Below are 12,012 nucleotides of genomic sequence, written 5' to 3'. Positions count from 1 at the left end.
TCTGGGGTCTGGCCGGTGTCAGGGAGGCACGTGGGCACTGGGGATTAATCTCCATGTCTCTGGAGCAGAAAAGGGGCTGGGCATTTAGTGCCTCCCTGCAGCATACTTCTGGTTAGGGTACTCACTTCCAAACACCCCCAGAGACCATGTGAAAGGAAAACCCATTTAAAATCTCCTGCATACGCGTTGCATCCAGCAGTCGTTAGCATCTGGAAGGCAAACGGAGCTCTGGAAAATACTGCCTGAATATATCATAAGTACCACAAGAATTTCTCGAATAACCCACACAAATTCCGCAGACTCTGCTAGACGTCAGGCAGAGGGATTTCTGCTTTCTGGCCATTTCTGGCCATTTGTGCTCTACCCTCCGCCCCCCCCCCCCCCCCGGACCACTGTTATTTATGAATTCCAGACATTTTCAACGTTTATTTATTTTTGGGACAGAGAGAGACAGAGCATGAACGGGGGAGGGGCAGAGAGAGAGGGAGACACAGAATCGGAAACAGGCTCCAGGCTCCGAGCCATCAGCCCAGAGCCCGACGCGGGTCTCGAACTCACGGACCGCGAGATTGTGACCTGGCTGAAGTCGGACGCTTAACCAACTGTGCCACCCAGGCGCCCCATGACATTTTCTTGATTGTTCTAGAGAACAGCAAAGTTAGCTTCTCCCTCAATCCAGCTGTGTCCCGTTATCCACACTTGGCACCTTTCAGATTCTGTCCCTAGGCTGCTGATAAAGATCCATTCATCAGTACCCAAAAAGCCACATCCTACTTGACCCCTGATTCATTGTGTTTATAGAATCACAAGTGTGACCGCTGAACCAGATGTTCTTTGTCTTTGTGCCAAGGTCGTGTTAGTTGGTTCTGCCTTCTGTTGAACCTTTGGAGAATGGAAGAAAACAAATCATTTTCTCTCCTCTATTTTTTTTCTATTTGCTGTTGCAGGCACTCCAGCAGAGAGACTTCTCTGAGAAGTCATTGTCAAGAGAAACAAAAGATTGAAAAGGCAAAACATCTAGCACCCTACAACTTGCTACTGTCTGGGCTTGAGGGCATGCTGTCAGATTCCAGGAGGGCCCCCCTGCCCCCTGCCGCTGGAATCTTCTCTGACCCCATTCTTAACTCCTTCACCTTCTCTCCTCTCTCTTCTGGTCTTGACTCAAAATGAGGACGCCAGTTATGTTTTCCATAAGACAGCCCCAAACCTACATGAAAACTCAATAGAGTCTGTAGCAGATTTCTGCCTTTTTTTTTTTTTTTTCCTCTTTAGATCAGAGGTGCTCAGACCTTACGATAAAACTTAAAAGGTCAGACTCAACAGTGTCTATGTGACCAAGGCCCAGTAAGAACTCTGGACATGAAGGCTCAGCCTTTGTTGGCACTACCCCGTGTGTATTGTGACATACTGTTGCCTGAACAAATCACTGGTCACGGCTCACCATTCATGGGCCTCTCCTGGAGTCTGCCCCGTGCGCCTCTCGTCCTAGCTGATTCTACTCTGTACCCTTTCGTTGTAACAAACCACAGCCACAAATATAACAGCTTCCAGGGAATTCTATGAGTCCTCCTGGGGAATCATCAAACCTGAGACCCCTGAACTCGCAATTGTTGTCCGAAGTGGTCTTGGGGATTTCCTTAACTTTGCAGTTCTCATTAATAATCCTGGGAAAGTCAGATGACCTTTCTGGTCTTCTGTTAGCTCATCTGGAAAGTGAGGACATGATTATATCTTAACTGCTGGCCCTCATGTACAGAATCATGCAGCTAGGGTGCCTGGGTGGCTTAGTTGGCTGAGCGTCCAACTCTTGATTTCAGCTCAAGTCATGATCCCTGGGTTGTGGGATCAAGCCCGGCCTTGGTCTCCATGCTCGGTGTGGAGCCAGCCTAAAATTCTCCTTCTCTCTCTGCCCGTCACCACCAGCTCTGTCTCAAACTGAAAAAAAAACAAAAAAAAAACAAAAAAAAAACTGAACCAATGAATTTGAAAGAACTTTGTGAACCGTGAGAGAGTTTGTCAATGATACAGACAATTATTGTCACAGTTGCATGCTGTCTCAGAGTTCCAGGTGACAGATAGCATGGCTGTAGAGGTGAATGGTCCAGACTTTGGAGTCAGCCCGATTTGACTTTGGTCTCCATGTGTACCCATTACTGAGGCTACTTAATCTCTACGTTTTCACAATCTGCATCTACAAAATGGATGTGATGACATTTAGTTCACAGCTGTTGTAAGAACTTAAAAAAACTCTAAGGACATAACACCTACACAGATGGTCCTCAACTTGCAAGGGTTTGACTTACGAGTTTTCAACTGTACGTTGGTGTGAGAGCGATACACATTCAATAGAAACCATGCTTCAGATTTTGAATTTCAATCTTTTCCCGGGCTAGCGGTACGGGTATGATAGTCTCTCACGATACTGGGCAGCAATGAGCTGAGACTCCCAGGCAGCCACCCAATCATGATGGTAAACAACTTCGAACGATTCTGTACCAGACAACCACCTGTTTTCCACTTTCGGTTCAGTGTTCAATACATCATATAAGGTATTCAACACTTTATGCTAAAATGGGCCTGGAGTTAGATGATGTTGCCCGACTGTAGACTAATGTGTTCCGAGCATGTTTAAGGTAGGTTGGGCTAAGCTATGATGTTCAGTAGGTTAGGTGTATTAAATCTATTCTGACTTTCAATATTTTCAACTTTTGATGGGTTTATCAGGACAGTGCTTCAATGTAAGTCAAGGAAGATGTAGAGTTATCATTGTTACAATTATTATTATTATTGTTATTGTTTTCATGTTGTATTCTTTTTTTTAATGTTTATTATTTCCAGAGACAGAGTGAGAGACAGAGCGCAGGCAGAGGGAGGGGCAGAGAGAGAGGGAGACACAGAATCTGAAGCAGGCTCCAGGCTCTGAGCTGTCAGCACAGAGCCCGGTGGGGGGGGGGGGGGGGGGGGATGGGGCTCAAAACTCACGAACTGCGAGATCATGATCTGAGCCAAAGTCAGATGCTTAACTTACTGAGCCACTCAGGCACCCCTAATGTTTTATTCATTTTTAAGAGAGAGACAGAGAGACAGAGAATGAGCAGGGAAGGGGCAAAGAGAGGGAGACACAGAATCCAAGGCAGACTCCACGCTGTCAGCAAAGAGCCTGATGCAGGGGTCGAACTCATGAATGGGAGATCATGACTTGAGCCGCATTCGGATGCTTAACCAACAGAGCCCCCCAGATGCCCCGTGATTATTACTTTTAACTACTCCTATTCCATTGGCTACCTAGCTGTGGAGGTGGGGATATATTGCCAAATTTTTGCATGAAACCCAACATGTCATTTCTCTTTGCTTCACAATATTATTATGGTATTGGCTAGTAAGTTATTGTTTTATTTTGTTTTTTAATGTTCATTTATTTATCTTGGGAGAGAGAGAGAGCATGAGCAGGGGAGGGGCAGAGAGAGAGAGAGAGGGCGAGAGAGAATCCTAAGCAGGCTCCACACTGTCAGTGCAGAACCCAAGGCGGGACTCAAACCCATGAACTGTGAGATCATGACCTGAGTCAAAATCAAGAGTCAGACATTTAACCCAGGCACCCCTAGTTAAGTTATTGTTTTAGAATATTAAATAGCTACAGATATTAATATAGTTACTATAACCTCACTACTCTAAATTACCAGTAAGGTATAATCAAGATTGCATTTTCTATGTCAGTTTGGTTTAATTTAAGCATTGGTGGGTTGTTGATTTGTTGATTAAGGTACTAATATTCGTCTTCACTGTACTCACGATTGGGAGTGGACTCTAACAAGAACTCATAAAATCATATAATAAAAACAGGGATAGAAATTAGAACAGGGTTGGAGGAAATAGTTCAAGGCTGACACTTTGAAGAATAGCTTTAACACTGAAGGTGCCTGGGTGGCTCAGTTGGTTAAGCATCTGACTCTTGATTTAGTTTCAGGTCATGATCTCAAAGTTCGTGAGTTCGAGCCCCACATCAGGCTCTGTGCTGACAGTGTGGTGCCTGCTTGGGATTCTCTCTTTCTCCCTCTCTCTGCCCCTTCCCCACTCACCCTGTCTCTAAATAAATAAATAAATAAATAATCTAAAACATAGGGTTTCCTTCTTCCCTATAATGATTTCTGTCAATACTTCCTTGTCTCTTCCCCTGTTTTCCAATCTTGACCCCCCCTAAGGAGGTAGCATTGTACCAGGCCAGGCAGCGCTCTCGTCTTCCCCTGAAGGCTACCTGAGGTACGCTTTTGAACAACCAACATTCCATTCCATTTTGTTTTAAGGAGTTGAAATCCAAATGGAAGGTGACATTTTGATATCATTGCCAGGAGCGCCTTACCAAAATGTGGGCCTAAAACATAGTTTCTTTTCTGTTTTGCTTGTTTGTTTTTCTAATGACCATGTGTAAAACAGATCTCCGCCTGCGTGTGAAAGAGTGAATGAAGAGGTCTGTTTCCACACATCTCTTCACTACTTCCAGCTTCTGTCTCAGCCTCTCCACCCCTGAGCCCCACCTTGTCTCTGGGGATCACCTCGTTCATGACTTGTATCCTATTCTTCCCCCCATCCCTGAGCTCCACCGTCTTCTCTGAGATTCACCCACTCTTAACTCCCACCCCCATCACTGAGCACCCCCACCTCACAGCCATCAGGAGCTAGGGAGAAGTGGCATGCCACACCCCTGGAAAAATGACCACCGGAAAAGACACACCACTTCTTTTCACAGTCCGTTAACCACACTGGAGGGACATGATCACATGTAGCTATGAAGGCCTTTATTGTAGTGGCATCTGGGTGGCTCAGTCGGTTGAGTGTCTGACTCTTGGTTTTGGCTCAGGTCATGATTTCGTGTGTGCTTCATGGGTTCGAGCCCTGCATCGGGCTCTGTGTTGGTGGCACTAAGCCTGCTTAGGATTCTCTCTCTCCTTCTCTCTGCCCCTCCCCCACTTGTGCTCAGGCTCTCTCTCTCTCAAAATAAATAAACTTAAAAAAAACACACACAAAGGCCTTTATTGTAGGAACTGTGCACACCCTCTGCCACTACAACTTTGCCTGGCTTACGGTGATTGGCAACACCACATTTTGTATTGTTTTCTAGCATTTCACACTGTTTTCTTTTGCTTCATGAGCAAAGATACATGGTCACGGTAGAAAATTTGTAAAGTACACAATGTTGCTAAGAGGCAGTTAGAAATATTACCCACAATCCTATCGCCCAAGAGAAATAGTGATTCATAGTTTGATATGTTTCTTTCCAGAACTTTCTCTGTCCATTCCTTTACCTAGCTCAGATAAAATTATGAATGCAATTTGTACTTCAAGTTGTGTTTTCATTTATTAGTAATTGTGTCATCTAATTGTGTCTGGTCACCTAACAGCAGTGTCTCTAATGCTTGAGAGAGGAAGACAGTGTCTCTGTCCTCAGAGTCTGGAGGAGAGAAGTGGAGGATACAGAAGTGCGGTTCGGGAGACTTAAGAGGGTGGCCGCCCATTCTCATGTAATCTAGACAAACTGGGGAGATGACTGTGGGCATGAATAATTCAAAGAAAGAGCAGAGCTAAGTCCAGACCCTTGATAAGTGGACACTAGAGGTCTTTGAGCCAAAATCATGTAGGCAAAGATGGAAGGAACGATGGCTTTTGACCTCTGCACATGAAGAGTGTTCAGAGGATTGTTCGTGAAATCCAGGTGTCTGCATGAAGAAGATCGAGCTGAGCAATGGACGAGGACACAAGTCACTGGCTGTCAAAATTCATCATTTGGGCAGGTAGAAGTCTCAGCCCTGGCAGCAAAACAGAGGAAACTTTCCGGTTTCCTGATAATTCTAATGATGGTAGGTTATGGGTATTTCCAGAAGATTCTAACAAGGGTAGGTTTTGGGCAGGCCACATATGAAGAAAGGTATTCTCATATTAGAAAATGACCATCAAAGGGGGCAGTGCACTACAGTGATTTACAGGTCCCTTCAGCACTGAGTGCCTCAGGGCTGCAGATCCCAATCACAAATAGGGCGGGGCTTTGAGGGAAAAGACTGCATCATAATGGAGCTTCCCCAAATAACACTGAGCACACCCTAACCCTCTTCTAGTACTAGTCTACCTAAAGGACGGTAATAAAATACTTAGAAAGGCATAACTGCAAGTCTCTTGAATCAGTATTCTCAAACTTGTTTTTACCTTAATCAACTCTGTTCAGATAAGGGAACCCCTTGTTCACACCTAGATCTACCTCCCACTGGGAAAAGGAACTTGGGAATTCCAAAGAATTAAGAGGGGGCCAAGATTATAATAAAACCATGGTCTTATTGAAGTAATGGGGGGAAAATACAAAAGGATCAACAAACTGAAACCTATTGATAATTATACAAATATATTACTAATATAAACCTTATATATTAATTGGAAGCCTTGGCCCATTCAAACCAACATTGATGATGTAGGTAAGTGTGTCTCATCCTGGGGCGACTGATTGGCTCAGTTGGTTAAGCCTCTGACTCTTGATTCCAGCTCAGGTCATGATGTCACAATTCATGAGATTGAGCCCTGCATGGGGCTCTGCACTAACAAGCACCAACATAGAGCCTGCTTGGGATTCTCTCTCTCCCTTTCTCTCTGCCCCTCCCTTGCTCATGCTCTTTTTCTCTCAAAATAAACATGGGGAAAAAAAAGTGTGTCTTATCTAAAAATTGTTGCAATCTCAACTCTGTGTAAGAAGCTTTGGAACTAGAGATGCCTGGGTGGCTCCATCGGTTAAGTATCTGACTCTCAATTTCAGTTCATGATCTCATGGTTCGTGAGATCAAACCCCATGTGGGGCTCTATGGTGATAGTGAGGAGCCTGCTTGAGATTCTCTCTCTCCTCTCTCTGCAGCACCCCCTCAAGCTCCACACTCTCTCTCTCTCTCTCATAAAAACTTAAAAAAAAAGCAGCAGCTTTGGAACTAAACAATCACCATTAAACATTCAGCTTAAATTTAAATTATCAAATAATGTGTGTAATAGAAACCCTCATCCTCAATTCCTACTTCTACCCTTGACCCTCACCTGAATCCCTGATCCTTGCCACCCCTTGCTCCTCAGATTCCACCTCTCTTGTAACCTGGAGCCCCAATATAATAACTTGATAACTTTTCAAAAACGAAAATAGAATCTTGTCTTGTTAGCATCACGAATCGGGAATGAATGTAAAATATCTCATGTTTGTGATCACAGCTGCTTGTTATTTCCAGTTCTTCAATACTTAATGCAAAATCAACCTAAAAAATTTTTTTTAATGTTTTTATTTATTTTTGAGACAGAGACAGAGCATGAGCTGGGGAGGGGCAGAGAGAGAGAGAGGGAGACACAGAATCTGAAGCAGGCTCCATGCTCTGAGCTGTCAGCACAGAGCCCAACGCGGGGCTTGAACCAGGAACTGTGAGATCATGACCTAAGCTGAAGTCAGACGCTTAACCGACTGAGCCACCCAGGCGCCCCAATGCAAAATCAACTTAAAAAAATTTTTTTTAATGTCTTTATTTATCTTTGAGATAGAGACAGAGCATGAGCAGGGGAGGGGCAGAGAGAGAGGGAGATACAGAATCTGAAGCAGGCTCCAGGCTCTAAGCTGTCAGCACAGAAACCGATGCAGGGCTCGAACTTATGGAATGTGAGATCATGACCTGAGCTGAAGTTGATCGTTCAACTGATGGAGCCACCCAGGCTCCCCAATGCAAAATCAACTTTAGATGTAGACTCTGGTCCAATATTTCAGATATTGTGATAATAGAGACCCAAATGTTAGAAGTATGAAAAAATGTACCCTAAAATATTAAATATGGGGTGCTGGCCACAGAGCTAGGGCAAATGTGGAAACTGATTCCTCGGCCAGTAGTATCAGTGGAATTATATCAGGGTGGTTTTATGTGCCCTAGCCCGAACAGCTTGTAGAATTGGGAATCCCTCCTATATAGGCATTCATTTGGTAGAGAGTGTGGCCCCCCAAATAAACAATACTTTATCACTCAAAGCAAATACTTCACAGTATTGAGCGTGTTTATTCTTGTACACCAATATGTCAGTTCAAGTCCTCTGGGGAGCAGATGCCAGATGGAATTAGAAATTCAAGAGATTTGTTGGGAGAAATGCCTGCAATGGATAAAAGGGTGAGGGAGGCGGAATACACAGGGAGAGACTTCAGCCTGAGATGCGGGTCCAACACCTGTGAAAGGGGCAGGGAAGGAAGATTGGGTGGAAGAGTTTTAGTCTGCGTTACAGCTCTGAGAAAGCCAGGCAACCCTGGAGTAGAAGGTTGCTCATTGGATGAGTCCTGCGTCAGGCAGAAGTGGACCACCTTCAGTACCCCCACCATGCCCACTCACTGGCTCAGGCATCCTGGGTAGAGCATTGACCCGGCTTGGACAGCAGGTTTTCATGAAGGAAGATCTGAGCATTGCACCTTCATGAGTTCCCCAGTCCACCCCTTGTGCTGCTCAGATCCTTTGCTCCACATATTCAAGGAACTGTGGACCTCTCTTCCTGAGGGAAAGTCTTCCTGAGGGAAAGTCTTGATGACTTACTTGGTGCTGTGACCCAAACCCTCATTCTTACAGGGTCTGAGGCCTTGGTAATTATACCCATTTTGGGTTGCATTTGCTACACGTCCGTTCACTGCTTCATCTGGGCAACGTCTGCCAAGAAATACCTAAGTGGATTACTTGGACTTGCACATTATTCTGCCCTGCTCTCCTGTAAGAGCATGAGACGGGCAGTCTGCTTCTGCTGGTAAGGGTCCATTATCCCTGCCATGATGGTGACTCTTTTCACCTGCTGGAACATGGTTATAAGGAGTCCACAGTTCCCTGGCAGTAGCCATAGCATATAGTTCAATGGGACCCTTGCTGTGTACCCTGGTAAGAATGTACCCCATTGGGTACCAGGACTTTACCATCCATGATCACAGAGTTGCCCAAGAAGCACCAAGTCTCTCGGTGGTCACAGACAGTGATGACAAGTGAAGCCTCTCTTGTTTCCATCCCTTGGGTCTCAGATGCTTCTGTTTCCTATAGAAGACACATCACCATATAAAGTTCTCTGATTTAGTGTCTATAGTGCATCCCAAAGGAAGGCACCCCATTTTGCAGAGTACTGTCAGCAAGGTGGCACCTCATTTGCACCTTTGGAAGGCCACCAGTGAAAAGCCACTTCTCTTGGATGGTGCTGTAGATGATGTAATGCATAGATCCCATGGTCATGAGCCCACTTCCATATCTCCTTTGCGGTGAAATGGGTCCCCTGGTTGGGTGCTGTGTTGTATGAGATTTTATGCTTGTAAATCAGGCATTCTGTGAGTTCCTAGATAGTAGTGTTGGCTGAAGCTCTGTGAGCAAGAAAAACAAACCCATAGCCCAAATAGTTGTTTTCCCTGTTGAAGATAACTACTGGCTGGCTCTTCTAGCAAAGAAGGGGACCGGCCTAGTTTACTTGCCATAAAATTATAGGTTGGTCTCCTAAAAGAGCAGTGCTATTTAGGGGACTTAGTTTGGTCTCTGTTGCTGGCAGGTTGGAACTTCAGAGGCGGAAGTACCTAAATCAGTCTTGGTAATGGGCATATATGCTGCTGAGTTCATGCACATCCTCTGTCTCGGCCCTTGTCTAGGCCACTCCATTCAGTGGGCACAGTGTGTCAATTCTGGGATGGTCAGTGATGAAGGTTGGCTAATATTGCCCCAGACCCCCTTGACTCTAGTGCTCCAGTTTTGTTTTGTTTTGTTTTCCCTTCCAGGCCTCTGAAACGGAGCCCATTGGCACCTAGGAATCTATATATTCCCAACTTGGGCTACTTTTTCTTCCACACAAAGTCAATGACAGGATGCACTGCTCCCAGCTTTGCCCATTGGAAAGATTTTTGTCTCTAAGGTCTTTCAAGTCCAGCTCTGAATGTGGCTGTAAATGCAGCTGCTATCCATTTTCAGCTTAGATTCAGACCAAGCCAACTCATCCCAAAGGCTGGCTTTTTCTTCCCTCTTCATTCTGTTTGTATGAGTTTCTCACATAAGTGGTCCTATGTGCAAGGTGAAGGAGGGGCACCGGTGTAACCAGGGTGGGTGACATGGGTGTTTTGGGCTGCCTGCTCATGCCCTCTGGTCCTGCTTGGTCTCGATCCCAGACATTCCATTTCTATCTTGCTGTGGACTTCCGCTGGGCCTATTCCACATTATGACTTGGTGTGTCTAACAAAAGCCACTTCATAATGGGCAATTGTGCATGCAGAGTCACTCAGTGCCCTATGGTCGAGCACTCCAGCTCTCACAGGGGCCCAGGAACATGCCAGGAGCTATTTCTCAAAAGGCATATAATTCTGCTCTGCAGGTGGCATGGCCTTGCTCCAGAGCTCCAAGGGCTCACACTGTGATTCCCTCACGGACCTTGCCACACTGCAGCTTTTTCCATCCCTGAAGTCATGGACACCATAGGGTGTCCTGAATCATACGGCCCAACAGAAGAGCCCCTTGCATAGCAGCCTAGATTTGCTGCAGAGCTCATTCTTGGTTGGGCCCCAGTCATGGTTGACATATCCCTCAGTAAGGGACCTAGAGAGGTATTTCCAGACGTGTAGCGTGCTGCATTCAGGACCCAAAAAGGCTCACCAAGCGTTATGCTTCCATCTGTAAAGCAGGGAATGCAAGATTCAGAAATTTGTCTTTTACTTTGGAAAGGGTGTCTTGGCAAGCCCCGGAGTACAGAACCTCGAAAAAATTTACTCCAGTAGTAGGTTTCTGAGTCTCCCGGGGCGTGACCCCCGCCCCGTGGAGCGTAGTTGTCTTCCCAAGGCTTCTAGCATATTAGTCGCCACTTTATTAACCTGTCCACTCAGCACGATGTCATCGACGTAATGGATCAGGGTGATGTTCTGTGAGATGTCCAGAAGGTCCAGCTCACTTCAGACGATACAGTAAATGAATATTCTTGTCAGTTAGGGGAGTCTTGCGTCAGGTAAAGGGGACCTGACTCTAGCACCTCCCCCCCCCCCCCCCGCTTCGATTAGCTCAGCCATTGGCTGGGAGGGGGCAGGGGGCGTGGCCTCGGGGATCCTGAAGGCGTGGCCGGTCCTTGCACAGTTAGGGAGGACAGATCCATGGTGTGTGTGCGTTAGGGCGATGCTTATTCTTTTCTGGTACTGTTCTCTGTGTCCCAAAATTTCTGAAGTGCACACATATTATCTCTAAAACGAGAAGAAGCTAAAACATATGCACAATCATATTCCAAAAGTGTCTATGTCCAGTTTTTTTTAGTCCTATCCTGTTGAGCAGTGAAATGTCTATCACACAAGACTCTGGCCAGGAAACCTTTAAATGGTTTACTACCATTTTAATCTTGTTTACAAAATGTTAATGCTATAACTTTGGCGAGGTTCTTAGTATTTTTGCCTTATTTTTTTTTCTGACTGTTGATATATGTTAATTTTAGAAAATGTGGAAAATTACATAACTTAGGAAACAAATGCTTAGAAATAATATCCCAAATCTTACCATGCTTGGACAAATAATTCTAGTGTTCTGCTGTAGTTTCCATCAGTCTTTTCTTTTACTTTTTTATCATTATTATTCCTTGAAAAAGCTGACATCAAAGTATGCCAGTTTTTGCATAATTTTTTCCTCTTCAAACTATTTCAGCTAACAGGGTAGTTTTGCCCTTAAAAGAAGTGTCACTCATCTGAGAAGTGTCACTCATCTGGAGAAATGAAACTGCTGTGGGCCTGGGGGTTAGAGAGACAAGATTACCTCCACCTCAAAGGTGTAGAAAAAAAAAAAAAAATTAAAAAAAAAAAAAATGGGGCGCCTGGGTGGCGCAGTCGGTTAAGCGTCCGACTTCAGCCAGGTCACGATCTCGCGGTCCGTGAGTTCGAGCCCCGCGTCAGGCTCTGGACTGATGGCTCAGAGCCTGGAGCCTGTTTCCGATTCTGTGTCTCCCTCTCTCTCTGCCCCTCCCCCGTTCATGCTCTGTCTCTCT

General features: G+C 45.4%; 1 long non-coding RNA gene across 1 annotated transcript; it reads right to left on the bottom strand.

The window, feature by feature from the left end:
- Positions 1 to 8,034: 8,034 nt before the first annotated feature.
- Positions 8,035 to 10,975, bottom strand: LOC125169507 (uncharacterized). Its single transcript, XR_007153710.1, has 2 exons — positions 10,865 to 10,975; positions 8,035 to 10,667 (listed from the first exon to the last, which is right to left on the bottom strand). It is a non-coding gene; the product is annotated as an uncharacterized LOC125169507 (long non-coding RNA).
- Positions 10,976 to 12,012: the final 1,037 nt, after the last annotated feature.

This window comes from Prionailurus viverrinus, chromosome A1 (genome assembly GCF_022837055.1).
Source record: "Prionailurus viverrinus isolate Anna chromosome A1, UM_Priviv_1.0, whole genome shotgun sequence".
Lineage (NCBI taxonomy): Eukaryota > Metazoa > Chordata > Mammalia > Carnivora > Felidae > Prionailurus > Prionailurus viverrinus.
This window is presented reverse-complemented; position numbering and strand designations above follow the sequence as displayed.